Source organism: Mugil cephalus, chromosome 11 (assembly GCF_022458985.1).
Source record: "Mugil cephalus isolate CIBA_MC_2020 chromosome 11, CIBA_Mcephalus_1.1, whole genome shotgun sequence".
In the NCBI taxonomy this organism is placed as follows: domain Eukaryota; kingdom Metazoa; phylum Chordata; class Actinopteri; order Mugiliformes; family Mugilidae; genus Mugil; species Mugil cephalus.
The window spans coordinates 1617778-1623050 of record NC_061780.1 but is presented as its reverse complement, the minus strand read 5'-3'; positions in this window follow the sequence as shown (position 1 = coordinate 1623050).

The window sequence follows — 5273 nt, the reverse complement described above, 5'->3', positions numbered from 1 at the left end:
TGAACAGGTCGCCAGCCTATCACAGGGCTAACACAGAGATAAACAACCATTCGCACTCACACGCACACTGAGGGTCAATTTAGTGTCACCAATTAACCTAATGAGCATGTCTTTGGAGGTGGGTAGAAACTGGAGCACCCAGAGAAAACCCACATAGACTCAGCGAGAACATACAAACTCCGCCCAGAAAAGCCTGAGCTGGACTTGAACCCGGACTTTCTCACTGGGAGGTATCAGTGCTATATTATATATATATATATATTCTTCCATATTATAATTATAATATATATATGATATATATTTGAAACATATTTTAATGAAATAAACTATTTTACCACAGATTACTTACAGAATTATGTTCACCTTCCAAATGCAAAGCTCAGTGTTCTCAAGCCTTCTCAAGCATGACATCCTGGTGCTGCAGTTTTAGATCATTGTTAATTATATTATTTGAGGTCTTGGAGTTTGGACCTAGACAACTAGTATTAATAATAAAGATTAATTAATGGAACTAATAATTAGTTATATTCAGCACCATGCTGGAGCCATACTGCTGCAGACGCAATTGTTCAGTGAAGTGAATGATAATGACAAACCATTTCCTTGAGTTTCAGACCAGGCTGCTTTGTACTGATTCAAGTAAAAGGCCTCTATTTGTGTCTTTACAGGAACAGAGCCTGCAATTATCTTGGACTGCTGTTTAGTAGTTAGAATTCAAAGTACATCAGGAAAGTGTTTAATTTGAAACTACATACTGTGTGTACTGTATGCACTATATGTAACATCTCCTCCTACTCCTATATGGAGTACAAATAGATCCTTTCACACTTGATGGGTGGGGCTTAGCTGGAGGCAAAACATCTCAAACACTATAGCTTGTAAACGCTGGTTAGCATATTTCAACAGACTGTTTTGGCAAGAATGGATGAGGAAAACTCATATTTTTGTGAATACTAATACAATCACTCCTCCTCCTCACAAGACTGTGAGTGTTATTTTAAAAAGTTGACTCTTACTGATGGGACTATATTCACCAACCCCTATACTCTCACTCACTGGATAAGAGAACACAGAGGGGATGAAGTCTGGTCTGTCTTTATCAAGTGAAACCTCTTCAACAAAGATATTACAAGAAATTAGTGGAACCACTGTGGAGGGTAAAATAGTTAATGCAACTTCTGCTTGGACACCCCGGAAGCAACTAACATTGCATTATCTGTGGTTAGCATTTGCATTAACATGTAATATGAATCCCCTCAAATAATGATTAACTGAACATAATTTGCTGTCAAATCGTCCATCCTGTGAGTGATGGATGACTTGACAGCACTGTCCACTGGCAATCGCCAGACATTTACACATACCTAATTGAGAAACCCAGCATCTACACAAAAGAAAAATTGAAGGCATACAAATTGTTAGACGCCTATAATGATGCCTTGAAAGATATGCAATAGTAGAATTTGAACAATGACTAAAAGGGGCTGTCTTTATCAAATGAAGCCTCTCCAACAAAGACATGACCAGAAGTAAGTGGAGCCACTGTGGAGGGTAATGTAGCAAATGGAACTTAAGCTTTGGTTTTGGCACCTGCCTCTCTTCTTACCCTAAAGCCCCATCACTCTGGAACAGGGTAAATCTGGACTCATCACACCACATGAGCTTCTTCCATCACTCCAGAGTCCAGTCTTTATGCTGCCTAGTAAATTGAAGGCCACCAGTACAGCCTCACTGATTACTAGTTTTCTTAAAACTACACAGCTGTTCAGTCCCAATCCTTTGAGTTCCCTTCACATTGTACGTGTGGAAATGCTCTTACTTTCATTACTTTCATAGCCCTGAGTTCTACTGTTTTTCTTGTATTTGATTTCATGTTAAACGTAAATGTTAGTGGGGGAAGACGATGCTTCCCCACTATCCTTCCAGTTTTTAATAATGTGTTGCAATTTTAGTACTTTCTGGTCTGGTTTTCTCCTTCGATGTTTTCTCTGCTTGATGCAGCCAATGATTTGAGTTCTCAAACAGACTAACATCTTTTCCATGACCATGGCATTTGTCTTTTCACATGGTCATAAGAAATGAGAAGCTACTCATTGCATCAGTTGGGGGTAAATAACTTGTTGCCAGCCGAAAGATAATCACCCATACAGTAATTATCCAATAGGAGGCTCGTATCTATTGCTTAGTTAAATCCAGTTGGTAATTTGTTTTTTGGCCAGGCAGTGTATTTTCACCACCACTGACCTGAGATAAACCTGCAATAGATAAACCTTTCAAAACTTGCAATGCATAGTTTTGCCTTTGTTCCCAATGGCCCATAATATCCATCAGTAATTGGGTCAGATAAGATCCCATTTGACCTACATGAATTAGAGCAATATCTGTGAATATGTCTAATACCTGAGCGGACTATCAGCTCTGATTGTGTGTTTCCTTTTTGATCATGAGTGGATAGAAATCCGTATTTTTTCCAGGCAGACAGAGAGAATGAACTGTTGACTGTTGGAAAGCTGATGTGTTGTTGCTCTTTTCAGCCACTGCTGCTATCTAATTGATAGCACATTGTGCTGTTGCAAGGACAGGTCTGTCTACCTGAGTGCACTGGGTCAAGCCTATGTCTGTCTATTTCTAGTCCTGGTCTGACCACCCTCGTAAGTTTTAGAGTGGGTGTCTTTATTATTCTTATAAGTGACTATGAATCAGTATGGAATGGCTAGATAGCCATTTATGTCTATCTAGTCTTCAAAATCTCAGTGTCAGGTAGAAGGGCTTTGATCCTTGTGTCAGCTTTCCATTAAAAAAAACATCCTTTTTTGGTGCTTTTTGACTTTAAATTACAAACAGGATTAATTACAGGGACATTCTTTTGGATGGTGCTGTAAATAAGTGGTTATCAATTAGCAGTTAGATCATTGTTTTCCACAAGATGCATATGTAAGTAGAGTCCCTTCATTTTGTGCGGCTGTGAGAGATATTTTCACCTGAAAATTTCAATAAGATCATAGCTTTAGTTTCATGGAGGGAAGATATGAGATATTGACTCCAATCTGGCAACACTTTATGCAAACTGAAGCTTATACTTGAAATGTCTCAAAGACAAAAGAAGGTATGAATTAGCACTCATCTAGCTTTCTCATGAAAACCTCACATCAAGACATATTTTGTTGTTTTTGGGCATAAATCATGTTTATTTGTTTTTAATTAAAAATAAATAAATAAAATGAGTTCATCGCAGTTGTTTCTTCTGTACCATGTCAGTACATTTACATATTTTCTAGGTGACCTAGAGCTAAACCACAAATAAATGTAAATGATCAATATTCATCAGAAGATAAATGACACCCCACTGCTGGATGCAAGTGTGCCTGTGTGTGCTGGAGCATAAGAGTATTCCAGAGACAGCATTCATCAAATCTTTCATATTGACTGTGGAACTATAATGTAATTTCAAGAGTAAAAAATGACGCACAGCCTAATGCACCCATGGCACACTGCATTTAAGACCTATTATTCACCAACAACTTGTCATCAGGCATTTGTCTAGCTGCTTAGCAGTGTAAAATGGTAACACATGGTACCTTTGTAATCAGAGGAATGTTGGACTCTGATTCTGGCTTGTCTGCCTGGTACAGATGCTCACCACTAACCTTTTATTATCTCTTCCAGATACAGAAAGACACCAAGAGGAACGTAACACAATTACACAGGAAGCAATTAGTGCCATGCTCTCAGCATTATTGAACTGAGAGGTGTAATTACGCAGATGAAGTTTGTGACAGCTATGAATGTCATTACCCATCCCTGTTTTTTAATTGGTACTTTGCTCACTTTTTCCTGTGATTTTAAGGGTAATGTCGCAGGAAGGCGAGAAGGCTGAACAGTGTAGCACGAATAACTCACACTGAGATGTTCACTTAATGTAACATGCAGCATGGCCTGTATAAAAATTCATCCACCACAGTTGTCATGAATGGAAAAGTTTGCTATTATAACCAAAACATTTGTTTTTGCACCCGGCTATAAACTCTCCCATGTTGACTTTGTTAGTCCAGGGTGTTTGGTCCATGCTTTAAAATACTGGCATGTGAATGTGTTTCAATTTTGCTCCAAAATAAGATACAAGTCTCTGTTAAAACTGTGTTGACATAAGTCTAGATTTTTATTTTTATTAAAACACATGTTATGATTTTAAGTCCCATCCTTAGGATTGCTACTATTTTTTATTAATTTATGAAAAATTACGTATTCGAAATAATTCTTTGTGATGGACCCTAATACATGCAAATGACAAGACATGCAAAGTAAGTAAGCTGGTGAGCAAAACATTTTTCCAGTCATAGTATTTGCTGAATACAAAAGGAGCTGAGGTGTACACTTTGTGATCTTGACTGGTGTTAGCAACCCCATCTTGGTACTGCCTGGTCATCACTTCCGAGGTTCCAGCTCTTCTCTGTTATCTCCCCCAAATTGCAGGATGACCTTCCTGTTCCAGTATCTGCACTAGAGTGACTCTCAGTTTTGCACCTGCGAGCTAAAACACATCTGTTCCGAGAATTATCTCAACCCACACACCATCGCCTCTGTCTATAATAGCTTAGTTACTGACTCCTGTCTCCAATATGACAATTCAGTAGTAGAATGTTCACACAAAATATGACTGCTGCTGCTGCTGCTGCTACTGCTACTGCTGCTATAGAAATCAGATTTGATAAAGCAGCCATCACCATTCACAGCAGCACTCTTTCCTCAAATGTGGAAGAAAAGGCAAACAATCCATCAGTACCCAAACATGGGTAGAATCTTTTACAACCTACAGGTCTTGTTGTCTCCAACTAAGCAGCTGTCCAAAGCAGCAGGATGAAACAGATGTTGGCCATGTCAGTAGTAAAACTGTGGATCTAATATAAATACTGCATACCACACTGTGATACAGCAAATCAGACAAGAGTATGAATTTAGAGAGGCAATATTATATTTCATAAGTGAAACGTAGTGCCCCGTGGGTAATGTAGTTTAAGTGCCATTGTCCATTGACAGGAGAAGGTGCAGACTGCATGTGAGAACTTCCAGTGACACTGGGTATGACGGGAAAACTCACAGTACACCAGAGTGTAAAACTGAGAAGCGATGGTGTGTTGCAGAGAGCCCACTTACAGCACCGTGTTCCCTGTAATATCTTGATAATCACTAAATGATAAGTACATCTGGATATATTTGGTCCATAGTAGTTGAATGCTGGAAAAGAGCTTTAGAATGATTTATCCCCAAATTCA